At 34.6% G+C, this 18531-nt stretch overlaps 1 protein-coding gene and 2 non-coding genes across 3 annotated transcripts in view; 1 reads left to right on the forward strand and 2 right to left on the reverse strand.

Moving 5' to 3' along the window:
- Positions 1 to 6950, reverse strand: part of LOC140752170 (uncharacterized) — an 82661-nt gene extending 75711 nt beyond the window's left edge. The window contains exon 1 of the mRNA XM_073086365.1: positions 6736 to 6950. The gene's annotated coding sequence lies outside the window, so the exon portion shown is untranslated. The remainder of the gene's footprint in view (positions 1 to 6735) is intronic.
- A 1938-nt stretch (positions 6951 to 8888) lies between these two features.
- On the reverse strand, positions 8889 to 8970 carry TRNAL-AAG (transfer RNA leucine (anticodon AAG)). The gene has a single exon. It is a non-coding gene; the product is annotated as a tRNA-Leu (tRNA).
- A 7389-nt stretch (positions 8971 to 16359) lies between these two features.
- Positions 16360 to 16433, forward strand: TRNAI-AAU (transfer RNA isoleucine (anticodon AAU)). The gene has a single exon. It is a non-coding gene; the product is annotated as a tRNA-Ile (tRNA).
- Positions 16434 to 18531: the final 2098 nt, after the last annotated feature.

Genomic DNA, 18531 nt, shown 5'->3' on the forward strand with positions numbered 1-18531 from the left:
GCATTACACTTATAGGTAACATTCGTTGTTATTCTAACAATAGTAGCCATTTTTATTATTATATTAATAGCGTTTTTTATTAGATGTTAACACTGGATGAGTTTTACGATCTTTTTTATGTTTTGAATTGAATAATCGATAAAATACGTGGAATAGTTTCGTTTTTAGAGAGTTTTAACGATTTAATGATGCTTAACTTCGTGAGATCTTATTTTAATTATGAAGCAAATATAAACGAAACACTAAAATAGCTATTTAAGTCTAAATTCCTTAACAGTTGGTAAATATTTATTTATATTATAAGACAAATACATTTTTTTTGTTAAATAATAAACGAGTATGAAAAGTTTTTTTAATGCTTATAAAATATTAGAAATTTTATTGTAAACGAAACTAATTTTACTGTAATTATTACTCAAATAGTCGTTTTCTAAGCTTTTAATTTGAATATACCTATACAATAAGAACGTAAATTAAAAGGTCAATCGTTTATTGTATTGTACCAACTTAACAATTATAGTTTTTACGTATGATTTATCATTAAAGCATAGATTAGTAAAGATTACTCACTCCTAACAAGAAAATGTACCCAGTTTCGAGAATTGAAATAGTTGCGTAAAAAAGTTTTGCCACGTCTCTGTACTAAAATGTCCCTAAAATATTTGAAATAATTATTTATTCATTATGTAAATTACGCAGTATTAGTTATTTAGTCGTAAATTTTCTCTAAAAATGTTTATATTTCTCAAAAAAAAAAAAAAGAACTTACTAATAAGCCGTTTGTGGCTTCATTCAATTTCAAGGCGGCGAAGTATCTTTACTGATCTATGCGTTAAAGTATCGTTAATTATGATTATACCTATCAAGTGTCCAACAATATTTCTTAAAAACCAGCTATGGGAAAAATCTTGTATTTTTTATTCAGTGTAATTATTAACTTATAGGCATATAAACGAACAGACTTTTTATAACGTTTAGGATTTTTTTATTACCTTTGTGATGTACTCATAATAATTACCATTAAAAGAGATTATTAGACATCATTTATAATTTGATAATTTTGACAACAACTTTATTCACATTCAATTCTTTAAAATTAATAATACTTCAAAGTTGCACATAACTTGTCGGCGTTGCGGCAGAGCTTCCAAATAAGAAAGATTAAAACCTTTACGTGATAACGATCAATATGAAGCAGTCCGTTACCGCGCGTCTATTTAAAATCATAAAATAATTAAAACGGAGTGTGCGCGTGCGCATCCGTTATATTTGGTACCTGCTTATGGCCAATTCGGTAACGGAACGAGTTAGGCACAGAGTAACGGAAAACTTACACGCGATGTGTTACAGATGTAGATCAAGTGTTTGACGGTTATGTCTTTATGGTCATTCCACTACTTAACTGGTTACTCTGTGGTCATCTACTGCTTTTTCTGTGTTTTCTAAAATGTGAATATTCCAGGTTCATGTTATTATTTTTTTAAATAAGTAGACAGCTCTATTGCCAGGAAGTTGATACTCAAAATCATAGATAACTATAGATATCTCACCGCGTTGTAATTGAAGGAAGCCATTAAATGGCATAAACAGCTGACAATTCTGTCAGCCATTTAATGGCTGTCATGATGTAATTTACGCGGAACAATGCCGACATGCGCAATTAAGATGTGTAAAAAATCGTCAAAAAAGTGCGGAGAAATATCGTTTCATTCGTAAATGATCTAAAAACTACATTTTGAATATTTTTCAAACGAAAATAGATATCAGTGCCAATTTCAATTGTCAGAACTGGTTACATTTTCCTTAATAATTGTCTACGAGATTACCATTAAAAACATTTAATTTAAGCTTATTACTGACTTATGTTTTCTATATCTTTTGGGAAAATCAGAAACAGTTAGACAAGCAAAAAATTTACGACAGCAACTTTTCATCCGCAGTAAAATAATATTTCAATAAAAGAAATGAGTTTGAAGGTGGTAGGACCCTTTGTGGTTCGACTCCGGCGGCACCACCGCCACACCTATTTCAGCCTAAAAACAGCAGTGTTAGGCGCTGCTGTGTTCCGTTTTGAAGGGTGTGGTAAGGGAGACATATTTTTCCAAAGTATTCCAGCTTAGTCCTCAGGGGTAGCGGCGCATCTGTGGCCGACCTCACGTAGGTATATCTAAGCCTATCTGGGGTTGATTACAGATGTCCATGGGCGGCAGTAGCTACTTACCATCAGGTGGACTGCATGCCGGTCTGCTACTCTTATATTATAAAAGAAAAGAAATATATTAAGTGTTAATAAATAAATCATATATTTTTATTATAAATATCTTCTTATTGCTTATTGTTTTTGTCGTTCTTGAAAAGTTTTTTGTCTTTGAAGCGAAGGTAACATAAAAACTCATGTTGTTCAACTTTTACTTGAATAATGAAATTTTAAATGTAAACTAATCGATGAAGTAGACGGTTCTGCCTTCAAGGCAGAACCGTCAACTTCTGTAAGTAAACAATATTGACAATGATGTACCTACATTCGTGGAATCGGTGGCCCATGATCACAATACGTATGGGCAAATATACTAGGTACACACTTTTTTTTTTTGTTGACGAGGGGGAAACCTTCAAAAAGTACCCGGCGCCATGGGAGTGTCGCCGGGTTATGTGGGATTTTTACCGCACTAAAACCCCCCCGGTGGCCGTCCTCAGCGTTTGGTGGAGAACTCCGGGATCTCCAACGGAACACAACCGGAGTCCTCCTAACGCGATGCCCTTCTATCGGGCTCTGCCCTGGGGGGATCTATTTACGCTCCTCTCACATCCCCTGGTGATTACAGCGATATGCGACCACACAAACCGCTATCCTTCCCGGGGTCGCTTGCTGGACGGTTTGAGCTCCCACTCTTGCCGCCCGCAACCCCGGAAGCCCTTTTTAGTCGCCTCTTACGACAGACAGGGGATACCGTAGCCCTATTCTGGTCCCGGTACTACAGGGTCATACTAGGTACACACTACTATGTTTATTCACGGTATAAGAGGTATTAAATTTGGTAATACCGTAATCTTAACCGTGGATTAGAAATGTTTTTTCTAAGTTAAAGGAGGCGGAGTCAGTGGCACCACGTTACCGTTAAACCGACCACATTGGCCTCGGCACCGCCTACCGAACTAGAAGGCGGTCGATATTGTCTCGTTACCAATTGAAGTATAACTTATGTATTCATAAATATTATGAATTGAACCTACCGTTCTGGAGGTTTGTATGTCATGTACGTTTCTCGACTCTATACTTTTGATTATGATTATTATGACTTATGAGTGTGTATTACCAAAACGGCGTGATGTACTTACTCGTACATCCTTCATTGCTTACATGTACCTACTATATCTCCAATAAATTGTAATTAGTCGACTTAATTGTCTTAATCCTACGGGAAAATATTCTATTCTTTCATATAATCCAATATGGAAAATCACCTAAGTCGCTTTATAAGCCCCAATTATTACATGGCAAATAAAGTGGCTACGAACTAACTTACAAAGTTTCATTAAACTAGACATTCGATTGCTATTTACTTCTCATTTACTACAGCTTCTTAGTGTAGGTTCTTAAGAAATTGTGCAATAATACAAATCATTCTCACGCGTGCTGTTTAATAGCTTTCCAACTTCTATAGGTAATTTTATAGTGTCTCCAACAAGTATGATACTTAAGCGATACTTGTAATTGCTGTGTAATAATATATTTCTCCACAACTAACCACCGGACGTGTGGAAATTATAAAAGTAATAATGATTATAAGCAGAAACATGTAACGTTAATATATAATAATACTTGTAGAAGTTATACTTCTTTAAGTAAATTGGGATAGGTTAGAATGACATCAAGAAGTACGGAGTGGGTTCCCAAATTCCGGTGACATATACACCTACGTAATCTGGAATATGTTTTTTCCGTCAATGAATTCTATATTTATTATTCATTCGTTAACAAACGATATACGTGTTTAACATTTATAAAGGAACGATTGTATTGAACCGGAATCAATAACCTTTGATCCTATGCTTTAGTGTGACTGTTTGGGAGTATATTTAAATTTCACTTCCGAGTAGATCTAAAGAAGTCTAACTTCTGTTGTTGTTAACAGTCAACCCATAGATAAGTAAAGATTACTCACTCCTAACAAGAAAATGTGAGCAGTTTTGACAATTGAAATTGTCACTGTCATCTATTTTCGTGTTTGAAAAATAATAAAATATTGTAGTTTTATAACGATGTTTCTCCGCACTTTTTCTTCGATTTCGTGTTTTTGCACCACTTAACTGCGCATTTCAGTATTGTTCCGCGTAAATTACACCATGACAGCTATTAAACGACTGACAGAATTATCAGCCGTTTAAGCCATGTAATGGCTTCCTTCAATTACAAGGCGGTGAGATATCTATACTTACCTATGGGTCAACCCATTACTATATCTCCTCTCAAAGTGAGAGTACTTTAGGCCATAGTCCACCGCGCTGGCTTAGTGCGAATTGATAGACCTCACACGCTTTGAGGCCTTTCTTTATATAAATTTAATGAACTGATAATTACCTATAATTTTCCTAGAATCTATGAAGCTAGTCGACCGCGACCATATCAGTTGGAATTCCTGCCGTGGTACATACGAGTACAATCATCTATTATCTTTTTATATTGTCTAACGTATACATTCTTGTATACAAATCAAAATAAATTGTCTGTTGGTCTGTGTTATCTATATTTATTAGATTTTTCTATTTAGTTTGTACGGAGAGAGCCAGACAGATTTTAAGTTTTTTTTTATTGTACCTCTTATAAAAAATAAGCTTAATAAATCTCTGTTTGGAGAAGATTGTGTTGAACAAAATAATAGGCGATACGATTTTTTTTACTTACTTTAAAAATACTTAGACAAAAACGAAACAACTCAAGACCGATTATTTTGTTCAATAGCTTTAGTGAGCTTAGTTAGTTACTATCACAATAAAAATGTTTTCTACTATTAAAGTCGAATTACGACCGCTTGACGACCACTACTTTGTTTTAATAAGAGGCCATAGATTAGTAAAAATTACTCACTCCTAACAAGAAAATGTACCCAGTTTTGAGAAATGAATTAGATGCGTAAAAAAGTTTTGCCACGTCTCCGTGCTAAAATTTCCCTAAAATATTTGAAATAATTATTTATTTATTATGTAAATTACGCGGTATTAATTATTTATTCGTAAATTTTCTCTAAAAATGTTTTATTTGTCAAGAATTCACAAAAAGAACTTACTAATAAGCCGTTTGTGGCTTCATTCAATTTCAAGGCGGCGAAGTATCTTTACTAATCTATGTAAGAGGCAATAGAGAGGTAAAAGTTCATAGACAAATCCAGGCGGTTAAGCTAGTGAGCTATATTGTATGGAACGTCAATTATCTGTGGTTATTATCGAGAGCTGTTCTTTTTGCCGCGTCGTGTGGGAAACCACCGGAACAATATTATCGGAAGCGTACCTTCAATGTTGTAAGTGAATGGGACCGTTCCTCTTGGAGCCTGAATTAATTGAGATTTATGAGAGTTAATTCTAAAACAATCTACAGGAAAGATGAGGGATGTTTTTTAAAAATGTTGGTTCCTGCGATAGAGTTTGCATCATGTTGCCGTGTAACATACTGAGATGTGAAAATAGATGTGGACATAAATTTTGATATTTAAACACTTAGGTGCGGACTGAAATCAGGATTCATCTTGAGCAAGGCTATAGCCAAGATTTTCCTATGAGGGGGTTAATTTTAATCCAAAGATAAAAAGTATTAATTTTTGGAAAAAAAAATGAAAAGTATAATTTACTGGTACGTAATACACTTGTACGTCAGTGACGGAAGTAAAATATTGCAAATTAGCTAAGGAATAAGATTTTTATTTCTTTCTAACATCAAATTGATTAGTCGTGGTAGTACCCGAATTTATACGGTAGGTAGATGACTGAAATCTTCTCAATTTCTATGTAACTTCGCTCATGATCTTTAATATCAAATCAAAATCTATAAGTGAACAATAAAGACTACAATGCCAAGCCTATGTGCATACTTATCCGAGGCCTTCCAGCTACTAAGCCTGGGGACTACCCCAGGGGTAGCGGCGCATCTGTGGCCGACCTCAGATATCACATCTGAGGTCGGCCACAGATGCGACTTACGAGGTGGACTGCATGCTCGACTACTTCTCCCATATTATAAAAAAATGTAACATTTAACATCGCGATCTTGTAAGGATTAGCATGTCAATTGGATGACAATAGGAAAATGTTCAGGTCATAATAAAGGTTGCTTCCACTTTCTTATGGCATAGTTTAAAACAATCGCCTCATTAATATTCATAATAAGCATGGAAAAGAAAATTCAATTGTCATAACATGGTTAAAATTCACTCAAGGCATTTCTCTTATTGTTTTGCGCTATTGTTACCGATAATTTGTAGTCACGTATGTAAATATTATCTATGTTTATTAAAATTAGTATAGAAGAAATTCTCACATTTTCATTTTGAGTTTTGCATTTTTTTCTATCGTAATATTGTGATTTCTATCTTTTTTTCATAAAAAAAATATTTATCCATCGCTATTATATTTATGAAGAACCAACAAAAAATAATGTCACACTTTATGAAGAATAATAAAAAAAATATTTCTTTATCTTAATAAATATATTATCCACGCAAAAAAAAAAATAAATCTTACCAATAAATAACTGGAATGAAACCGCGCGAACTTTTAAATACGCGTACAGTACATCATTAAATCAGTTACACACATCAGTACACTAACACCAATAAATTAAAAAATAAGAAGCAAAATTCATTTTTAGTCTTAAATAATTCGCGCGCTATTTTCAAACGATTTTTTATTCCGAGTTGCGAGATTATCGATCGTTCCCGAGCGACTCGCCCGCGCGGCGCGAGTCGCATAAATGCCGGGCGATACACCTGTTCGCCGCGCCATGTGGTATCGCACAGAGAATAGGGCTGCCACCTTCTTGGATACGAAAAGACTATTTTCCTATTGCCACTTATTTGGATGTGAAAAGAGAATCAAAGAGAATTCTCTACGTACGATAAAAAATAAAGAAAATCGGAAAATAAAATATTATTATTTAAGTTGGTATTTTTTGTTCTGGCAAGATGTAAGGGATTTTTATTATCGAAAAATGTTTTATCAGCGATCGGCAACCTTTTTGTTAATACGATTTACATATTAGTTAGTTAGAGGAAATGGCGGGCTACATTTGGAACTTGTGTTAAAATAGGCAAGCGTAACAAAGATAGAAATTATAGTTAAATAATTAATTTTCGCATTGAATTTAGAGGCATCCCACAATACTCGAAACTCAGTGTTTTCGTATTAATTGAGTTCTCAATGTATAAAGTCTGAAATAACATACAATATTTTACTACAAAGTACGGGTGGCAACCTTACGGGGAAGAGGGTTGGCAAAGTGAAGGAACTCTAATGTGCGATATGATTAACTTTGTGCGTTTCGGTTAACAGGGACCAACGCAGAGATATAATTCAAACGGATCCCGCAAATACTGAATACGACGCAACTTAAATTAGTGATGTAGAAGTGATTAAACTTTAGCACGTTTTTGTCTTATAATATAGGAGTAGCAGACGAGCATGCAGTCCACCTGATGGTAAGTGGCTACTGCTGCCCATGTACATCTGTAATCAACCGCAGATAGGATTAGATATTCCTACCTGAGGTTGGCCACAGATGCGCCGCCACCCCAGAGCACTAACCTGGAACGCCTCGGAAAAGTATGTCTCCCTTACCACACCCTTCAAACCAGAACACAGCATCGCTTAATACTGCTGTTATGAGGCAGAAATAGGTGTTAATTCAATATATTCGATTGTTTGTTAAAGAGTGTGCGATAAAGATGATAGTATCACTTTATAGGTTATATTGGGACTCATTAATAATATAGTTAGAGAGATGAAATTTAGTATGAACGCTTACAAAATCTTTGGTAACCGCAACGTACTAGGTTACTTCGTAAAGTTACTTATCACAAAAATGCTCGTCTGATTCATGATACTTTATTTTATTTTATGTTAAAAATGAACAAACACTTTTTTGGGTGATTTAACTTGCAACTAAAGCAATGATAGCCTAATTGTCTTTTAATCAGGAGGTCAGATCTGATTTTCACCCACGACACCTCAGAAATTAAGTTTTTTTTTTTTTTTTTTAAACAAAAACAAAATCATATTTTTTAAACAAAAACAAAATCAAAAGTATTTTTTGCATGCTTTGACGGTTAACTACATCATCGCGAAGAAATCTAAACTCATGAAGTCATTAGAGTTGAAGGTGGTAGAACCCTCTTTGGTTCGACTTCGGCGGCACCACCCTCACCTGATCTGCCTAACAGCAGTGTTAAATGTTGTGTTTTGAACTGGTTTAAAGGGTGTGGTAAGGGAGACATACTTTTCCGAGGCATTCCAGGCAATTTTTCATTTATAATTTTTTCTCATTTATAATTTTATACCAAAATGACATCTGTACCCTTACGTCTTATTTGTTGTTTGTCTGTTTAGTTTTTACGTTTCGACAAATATGACTGTTTTGGTATTTGTTTACGTATTTGCCCATACAAATTCCAATCAGCGCCCCTAGCGGATTATGTCAGAACTAGGAAATCGTATCATCGTATCGTAACAGTCATATTTGTCGAAACATAAAAACTCCTGGTAAGGGTACAAACTATTTTGACCTGAATAATTTTGGTAATATTTTTTTTTTTTTATATAATAAAATTTTATTTAAAAATTTACATATTTACATAGTGATTCTCAATAAGAACTATTAAAAGATTATCTCATTCAATCCATGGCAGCGGTGGGATTCGAACCCACGCCTCCGAAGAGACTGGTGCCTTAAACCAGCGCCTTAGACCGCTCGGCCACGCTACCGATGACAGACTTGGCGAAATTGTTATAACGTATAAATTATTCTATTTTTGTATACAATTTGTTAGTTTTCGATGGCATTATAAATTGTAATAAAAAAGGATGGACTTGGCAGAAGTTATTCAAATATTTTATTTGTAGCTATCTCTTTTTTGATATAGGCAGAAGTGCTTAAAACAATAAAGCATACCGTCCATCTGATAGTGAGTGGTCATGGATATCTGATATCAACCCCAGATAGGATCGCAATCCTATCTGACGTTGAGCAACAAGAGCATTTTACCTCTAAGAACCTATTACATCTTTAATTATACGTTAATAGTTTATTTTCTATAATTTGGGAGTATGTAGTCCACCTAACATTTAATGGCTACTGCCGCATGTGGACATCCGTCATCAATCCCAAATAATGTCAAATGTGTCAGTTACTTGCATCCCCTGAGACCTAAGTTAAAGTTGGAGAAGTATTTCACTGTGTTCTGCATTAGTAATAGGTATTTGTGTATGTTGGTACCTAAATAAATACACAGAAATATATATATTTACTAATTAAGTCCTACAAAATTATTGCCCAATTTAATATTTGAAAATTAATATTTCTTACTTCACTAAAGTTATTATATTCATTGTTCTGCATTTTTTTTAACTCAATAGGCTTGCGTTTAATAGTAGATACCAACCTGAGTGTATATTATAAATATAATATTTAAATAACTAAATAATATTGAAGGTGGTAGAACCCTTTGTGGTTCGACTCCGGCGGCACCACCGCCACACCTACTTCTACCTTATAACAGCAGTGTTAAGCGCTGCTGTGTTCCGGTTTGAAGGGTGTGGTAAGGGAGACAGACTTTTCCGAGGCGTACCACCTTTGTCCTCAGGGGTAGCAGCGCATCTGTGGCCGACCTCAGGTAGGAATATCTAATCCTATCTAGGGTTAATTATAGATGTCCATGGGCGGCAGTAGCCACTTACCATCAGGTGGACTGCATGCTCGTCTGCTAATCCCATATTATAAAAAAAAAATGTCTATTAGCTATTTATTATTAGGAATTAATTAACGAAACATAAAACGAAAAATAGAAAAGTAGTAACACATATTTTCACCGCAAAAGAATTTCATATGTTGGGATAATTTCTTCGAAATGACGCAATCACGTCGCGTACGAGTACTGCTGTATTTTCCTTAGAAAGCTGTAAAACACAGGTGTAATTTTACGAGGCAAGTACGACGTGACATACGTTTATTATGTGGAATGAGAAATTTTGCAGAACCGTGTAAAACAGTTAAGAATTACTGACCGTTGCTATACGTAGACATAGCAAATATTGCAACTACAGCATTTCTTCAGTCATTGTTTTGTAGATATAACTTTTTGATTGTTAATAAAAAAAATTAGAATATAATTAAAAAGTAGGTACCAACTAAACTACTAGTAACGACCAAATTACCAATCTAAATTAATTGTGATATATTTTTATCCAATTGGAATCATGTGTATTTCGCAACATTTATATAAAAAATCGCTAAAATTAACTCATAGTTATAAAATATGGAAATTATTAAGAGAAACATTGTCAATGCCGAACTGGGGAAAGATTAGATCATAAGTAATTCTGCTCCATTGCGGACAAGTAGAAGATTCCGTATTAATCAGAAACGCAAATGAACCCTTCTTTTATATTTATAGACCTTAAATATGCCAAACACATTAGATGCACATAAAAGAAATAAATATAAAAATATAAATATTAATGAATACTGAAAGTACCCTTGTACCGATACATATGAATACATTAGTACAATATCTGTAAATATATACAGTGTCTTATCCGTTAATAAACCACTCCGTGCTAGATATGTCCAATCCCTTTATGCCATCTAATAACAAGCAAGACTGACGCCAAGATGGACGCACACATATAATTTAGCCACTAGCGGTGACCTAATCAACTCCTGGGGGCCTACCACCATCTTTTAAAACCATCATAGTCCAGGAAAGTTTTATTTCCTCCTTAAAACAGTAAAATATTCCGTCATACACAGTTGAACAAACTTAAACCCTTATTAATTTTTCGCTTATCCATTGTATAAAACCAACTGAAATTGTCATATTTTGCTTAAAAAGTTAAATTTCCTGCATAAATGTAAAAGTATGATTAAAATGATATTGTTTTAAGAGATGGTAGTAACCCCCCTGACTGCGCCAGACATGCCTAGTTTTATAGATCGGTTACGATCTACACATGTCACGGAGCTATACAACGCTGCAAGCTAAGCATACTAAGAAATCGTATGATTACCCCCATAAAATAGAAAGAAGTTTTCATAAGGTTTATTCGAAACACCTTGCGAGGTGGTGGTAGATATAATATTGGCGCTCAAAAAGAGTTTTGTAAATAATCTATTTTTAATAACATATTTTTGACTTAGACTTCATATCGTTATATCTCTAGAAGGTGCTAGAAGCACCGCCTCCACGCCTATTTCTGCCTAATAACAAGTGTCGACTGCTAGTGTCTTCAGGTTTGAAAGGTAAATAAGACATACGTACTATCTATACTATAGTGCTAAAGTATCTATTTAATTAGAATCATAGTTTCGAGATTTTGTTTTGTTCGTACTTATAAAACGGTATTAAAATATATGATAGAGCATCTTTTTGATATTGACAACAAACTTACTAGTACATTAATGATGGAACATACTGGTGCTATTATCATTTATGACTGTTGAATACTATGTTTTCTTAGCCATAAACATAGATACCTCATCGTTATGTAGGCACTGCAATCTAAATTCTGTAATGAATATAATCTCTTATATGTTAGGGCACCTCTACATTATAGGTTCTTCTTGTCCTAAATCGCCGACAGTTCGAGAATTTTATGGCTGTACGAAATTACGTATTTGGGCTTTTTTACAATTTAGGGGTAGCAGACGAGCATGCAGTCCACCTGATGGTAAGTGGCTACTGCTGCCCATGGACATCTGTAATCAACCCCACATAGGATTAGATATTCCTGATTACCTAATGTCGGCCACAGATGCGCCGCTACCCCTGAGGACTGAGCTGGAACGCCTCGGAAGAGAATGTCTCCCTTACCACACCTTTCAAAACGGAATACAGCAGTGCCTAGCACTGCTGTTATTAGGCAGAAAAAGGTGTGGCGGTGGTGCCGCCGGAGTCGAACCACAAAGGGTTCTACCACCTTGTAACTTCTTCTTGTTCACTCAACGCGAACTTTGAACTGCGTTGACGTGAGATCAACAGGACACATTGACTTTTTTTATCAAAATGAATATAAGGGAGAATATATGCCCTGCCAACATGTAGAATGAGCTAGCTTATGAATCACATTAACCAGCTCAAATGGCAAATCTTGCTTAAACAAATGCCGCGCTTATACGAGTAAGAAAGGTACTTTTATTAATATTTTTCGAAGTTTTCTTTTATCCAATCACATGTAAACATGAATAAGATCCTAATCACATCATCCTAAAACCTTTCACCGTACATTTTACGAAATATTGGTAAGCACCTAGGCTACCTATTTTTATTTGCTTCAGCAGACTGAGTAAACGTGACAATAAGTAAGTGTTCAAGTCTTTTCGTCTGCCTCACATGTTTGAAAAAAGAGAGACAAAACATAAAGCGTCATTTTGTCAATTTAGACATTTAATATTAGGTTACTGACACTATAGTTCTGATACAATCGGCTAAGGGCGCTGATTGGAATTTGTATGGGCAAATATGTAAACAAATACCAAAACAGTCATATTTGTCAAAACATAAAAACTCATTCTTATAAAAACAATTAAGCGCTCCTAAAACATGGAATACGTTTGAAATATGTGGATTGTGCTAGGACCTTTATAATCACGTATGAGATTTATATTCGCTTAAACACCTCTATAAACTTTTATTATCCCAAATTAAGCTGTTACTGGTCAACTAAATGTCAAGACTCTCTATTTGCACACTTATTTAATGAATTTTTTAATTAAAATTGTGTGTCAGCTTACTTAAAAAATTTTATTTTGCTAATAACAAGTAAAAATAGGTAATGCTACGCTTTCTGCATTCGTAGCTCCCACAATGGTGTTTTACTATGTTGTGGGTTCCATGGACAAACACAAATACTAATATATAAACACCCAGGCTCAGAACAGAACTCTAAATTAATCATTTAGACATCTCGAGCCAGTGATCGAACCCGGAACACACCGCTCAGTCTCTTTCAGCAAAATATAAATTACTTCCATAATATCCCACCCTGTCGTATGAAATATTTAAAAAAAGGACTTTTTTTGCCCCTCCCCTTGTATTACCTACATTTTTTTTTCAGAAATTAACATTTTCTCATTTCAAAAGTGCATTTATTGTTATATAATTCCGCAAAATCCCGGTTTTAACATTTATTTTCTACATAAACCTACAACAATTCTACTAATTCCGTATTTAAAATTCTTAGGTATATCGCAAGCCATGTTTCTAATAGATAGAAATAGATTTTGGTCAAAATAAACTATGTAAGTTTATTTTAACAGCCTCCGTAAACATAAATATACACTTTGGAAGGAAATGGTACCAATAATTACAGAACAGCTACTGTAATTGGTCATTACGGTACTTCACAACATTGTATTATCCACATTCCACACTATGTACGTTATGTTTAAAATTAAATCATAATGTATGTTTTAATGTACATATTAACATTTTCACATACTTATTATGCGCTAATAGTCGATCAAAGTACATTATACACAATATAATTTATGGTATACGGTATAAAATGACAATATAAATGAAAAATAAGTGCCTATAGTGGGATTAAAGCCTAGGGGCACAATAATTAATTAGCTATAACTTCCATAAATTATTCCTTTATTGCAGATAAATTATTATTTGCCTAGCAACAAACTATTTATATTATGGAGCATGAAAATAGTTCGGAAAATGTTTGAGTGACACTACTTACAGGCGTGGGTATATAGTACATATGTATATAGGTACCCAAAAGTCGCACAAAATATACGTGTGATTCTAGAAATAATAATGTAAATCTATCTAACCCTTTACTATGTGGTTTCAATTATAATATTAGTTTAATCATGGCGCTACATCTCACAATTACGTGCTAGCTGCCGTCATTAATTGAATTGTTTTCAAAACAAAGAAACGTCAAATGAAATTATTCTCAGGCTGGAAAATAGCGGAAAGTATGTCGCTACGAGTTAGCGGAAAAAGAAAATGTATTTGTTCTCCGCATTACAAATGATTCCTATTAATTGATTTATAATTTTATACTCCCACAATTACCTATAATTAATTAAGAAAGTACTTATTTTTTTATAATATGGAGTAGCAGACGAGCACCTGATGGTAAGTGGTTACTGCCGCCCATGGATATCTGTAATCAATACCAGATAGGATTATATATTCCTACCTGGAGTCTGTCACAGATGCGTCACTACCCCTGAGGACTAAACTGCAACACCTCGGAAAAGTATGTCTTTCTTATCACACCCTTCAAACAATACAGCAGCGCTTAACGCTGCTGTTATTAGGCAGAAATAGGTGTGGCGGTGGTGCCGCCGGAGTGGAACCACAAAGGGCCATCAATACACAATTAATTGTAATATTCATGCTTATTGTATAAGACCTTTTATCTGCGGTAGGTTACAGAAGGTAATCGTCTGACTCGCAAGTTAGTTGATGTGTTTTAGCTTGGATTTGCTTACAATTGTATTTTTTTTTTTATTTGATATCGTCAAATTTCGATCTGTAGTCAGAATATTGGATAGTTTAATTATTAATCCTCCATTTAACTTTCCGCCCAGGGGGTTACTACCATCTCTTAAAACAATATTATGGGTATCTATTAATCACACTTTTACTTTTTTTGCAGGAAATTTAACTTTTTAAGCAAAATATGACAATTTCAGTTCGTTTTATACAATGGATAAGCGAAAAATTAGTAAGGGTTTAAGTTTGTTCAACTGTGTATGACGGAATATTTTACTGTTTCAAGGAGGAAATAAAACTTTCCTGGACTATGATGGTTTTTAAAATATGGTGGTAGGTCCCCAGGGCCTTGTCCCTGTTGTTTCGGGACCAGAATAGGGCTACGGTATCCCCTGCCTGTCGTAAGAGGCGACTAAAAGGGGGCTTCCGGGGTTGCGGGCGGTAAGTGTGGGAGCTCGAACCGCTCGGTAAGCGACCCCGGGAAGGGCGGCGGTATGTGTGGTCGCATACCGTCGTACACACCAGATGGTGTGGCGAGCGTCAAGCTCACCTGGGCAGAGCCCGACGGGGCAACGCGCTAAGAGGACTCCGGTTGCGTTCCTTTGGAGATCCCGGAGCCCTCTACGCAGCGCTGAGGACGGCCACCGGGGGGGTTTTAGTGCGGTAAAAATCCCACATAACCCTGCGTCGCTCCCACGGCGCCGGGTACCTTTTGAAGGTTTCCCCCTCGTGAACAAAAAAAAAAAAAAAAAAAAAAAAGGTCCCCAGGGCCTCCGACGACCTCAGTCCACCACTGTCTTCTTTGTTAATTAAGTTAATTGTTAATCAAATAGATAGTAACTCTCTTATTACATATTCTCACAATCACGAAGTAATTCATAGTTTCTCATGGTAGGCATCGGAGCACCAATAATAATGTTCATCAGATAAATTCAGATAATTGCTTACAAAGAACATTTTAATCAGTGTATTTTCAATGTAATAATCACTTGTTTGATTAACAAGTAGCGCTTGATAATGTGATGATGCTGTTCATAACAATATTGATGATTACGATCTTTGAATACAAATTGTAATAACATAATTATATAGAGAACTGTGTACGGGTATACCAAAGTTGGTATTAATTGTAAGTATGGTATGGATCATGGCGTTTTAATTATAAATGCTTTAGAATTTTCTGTGTGTTGTTCTATTTTGAAGGAATGTTTTTTTTCCAATTTTCGTAACGTACTTGAGTGAAATTCAGTAGCATACTCTACATTACCTATCTATAAGTACATAGAAGACATCAATTAAGATTTTTTGGTACATCTAAAAAAAATTCGGTACCAAATCTGATGATAGCGTGTTTTGTAAAAAAAATATAAATTTGAAATTTATTACTTTTTTGTTATAATTATGAAAACGGGACAATAAATAACAGTTTACTTTTATATAACGAACTTCAGAACAAAACAAAAAAATATCTACTTGTATTAAGAGCCTACAGTCAATATTAAACTAATTACGATGACATAAATTGTACCTATACGATTTAAAATAATTAGGAAGTACAAAATCTCATCACACGTATGTATACAAAATTAATATATGTAAGTAGCAATTGTAATAAGTATTTTCGTCAGAGAGTCACATCGGCCCATTAGCTCAGTTGGTTAGAGCGTCGTGCTAATAACGCGAAGGTCGCGGGTTCGATCCACTCATGGGCCATAAATTATTTTTTATTTTTTTCGTTTATTTATTTTTTATTTTATTTATAATATCGTTATAAAAATAATTACTCCATCAACTAAAATTTAATAGTGCGATATTTTTTTTTACTATTTATTGTCTAAAACACTGTGATATACTTTAATCATTACAAGGTACAAAATTGATAAAATATCATATCTTTGCAATAAATAATAATTTAAAACAATTATCATTATAATAACATTGCGTTTGCATTTAGTAGCAATAAACACAATTTTATTAAATGGTGCTATAAACTTTAGAGCATATATTTTGAGTAGGAAACGGACTTACAGACCACTTGATTTTAAATGGCCACTGCCGCTCATCAACGTCTGTAACCGACTCCATATCAAATAGGAGTTCTATCTGAAACGCATTACAGCTTTGCTACTCCTCAAGACTAAGATCACCTCATTTAACTGTTATACTTGACGGGGTTACTTAAGACACATTTGCAAGAACCGAATTACTAACCTATCTGATAAAATTCTTACCAAAGGAGATCACTCTTTACATATGCATCAAAATAGAATTTGGCGAAGTGCCAGTTGCGACAACGCAATGCGTTCCGTATGTTTAAATGTGAAAAATGTTATACGATAGTGACCGAAATGATTCTTAAGAGTCATTTAGATGGAGAGATGGGATGCGCGTTTTGGGTCGAAAAATCGTAAGCAACTATCACAAGTAATAATCGCCATAACATAATCGCATCAAAATGTTTACACACAGGCAAGAACAAAAACACGCCTACGATTATTTGATACGAGACTCGCATATGACATATCACCAGGCGATAATTGCCTGTGTTTGTATACACGACGAAATTATAGTAAGGAGATTCTTGCTTATGAGAATCTCAACTCATATTTTGAAGTTCGTACGAGTATCGTACAAATCAATTTGAATCGTTTTCAGTGCGAGATTTCTCAGTCGAGTTTAGTTATTATCCAATTGTAATTCAAGGTAGGTACAGTGTGTTATATGCTCCCAAATCATTTCTTCTCGCTGTCCGTTTTTAAGCCAACACTTTTTCTTCTTTTCGTTTACAAGAATCAATGAAACGGAAAAATAAGCTAATTAAAAATTAAAACACCCTCGTCCACTACACTCATGGTAGCAACTGGCATAAAATCTCGAAATACAATTGCTTTGAAATTCTGTTTACACGGACGCAATAAAATATTCCATGCGAGGCAATTATCGCCCAAGGCAACGAGCGAGAAGAGAATATGTTTAGACGAACAAAATGTTTTATATTCCTTCGATAATCGTATCTTCGAGACGCGAAACTCTTTTCATCTAAAGGGGGCATGAGAACCGATGTTCTGTAGAACCGATGTGGTGGCGTTAAGCCATTTCACTACCACTGGAATCATTTTCAGGGAAAAAAACTTAAGACAAACAAGTTGCCTGGTATTTTGTATCCAAGATGGAATATTTTTTATGTTAGCTGCATCATACATCATAATATGTGATAAATATCTCGTAAAAGACGTAGAAGATTTTTTACGACTTATTCCTCTATTCAGTTGTGATCACTAAAGCTCGCAGCCATGAGCCGAGTCTAGAGCTTAACTTATTTGTCTATGAAAAGCCTATGCTGATTATTAGGGACATCTAAATAAAAGACTTGGTGGTTACAAGGTTTCATCTCCGTTCATCTCATGTAGTACGCCTTGAATAAATGTAAATTTGGTCTTTAAATGACGTCAATCCATAGGCAGACTTAATCGGTATTTTGTTTAAAGACTTCTAATTTTTGACGATTACACTAAATACCTATATTTTGTACCACACTGATTAATGCTATGTCTATTGGTAAATCAGCGATTTTATATCATTATATCTCTTTAACATGTTTATCTACGAATTATTAAATTGAAGTTACAAAAAATGTATGGATGGTTTTTCTACTGACCATCGGAACTCCAATTTACACTTCAGACGAATTCATTCGTGACATCGGCGACTTCAAAGAAGCTAGGTTGATTAAACTGCACGACCATTTGCACTTTTTATAACAATCTTAATTAGACATTTTACGAAACGACACACTGAGTGTCAAAGAAGT

The sequence above is a fragment of the Epargyreus clarus genome, unplaced genomic scaffold (genome assembly GCF_041222505.1).
Source record: "Epargyreus clarus isolate Ecla_fem2 unplaced genomic scaffold, WU_Ecla_fem_2.2 ptg000024l, whole genome shotgun sequence".
Lineage (NCBI taxonomy): Eukaryota > Metazoa > Arthropoda > Insecta > Lepidoptera > Hesperiidae > Epargyreus > Epargyreus clarus.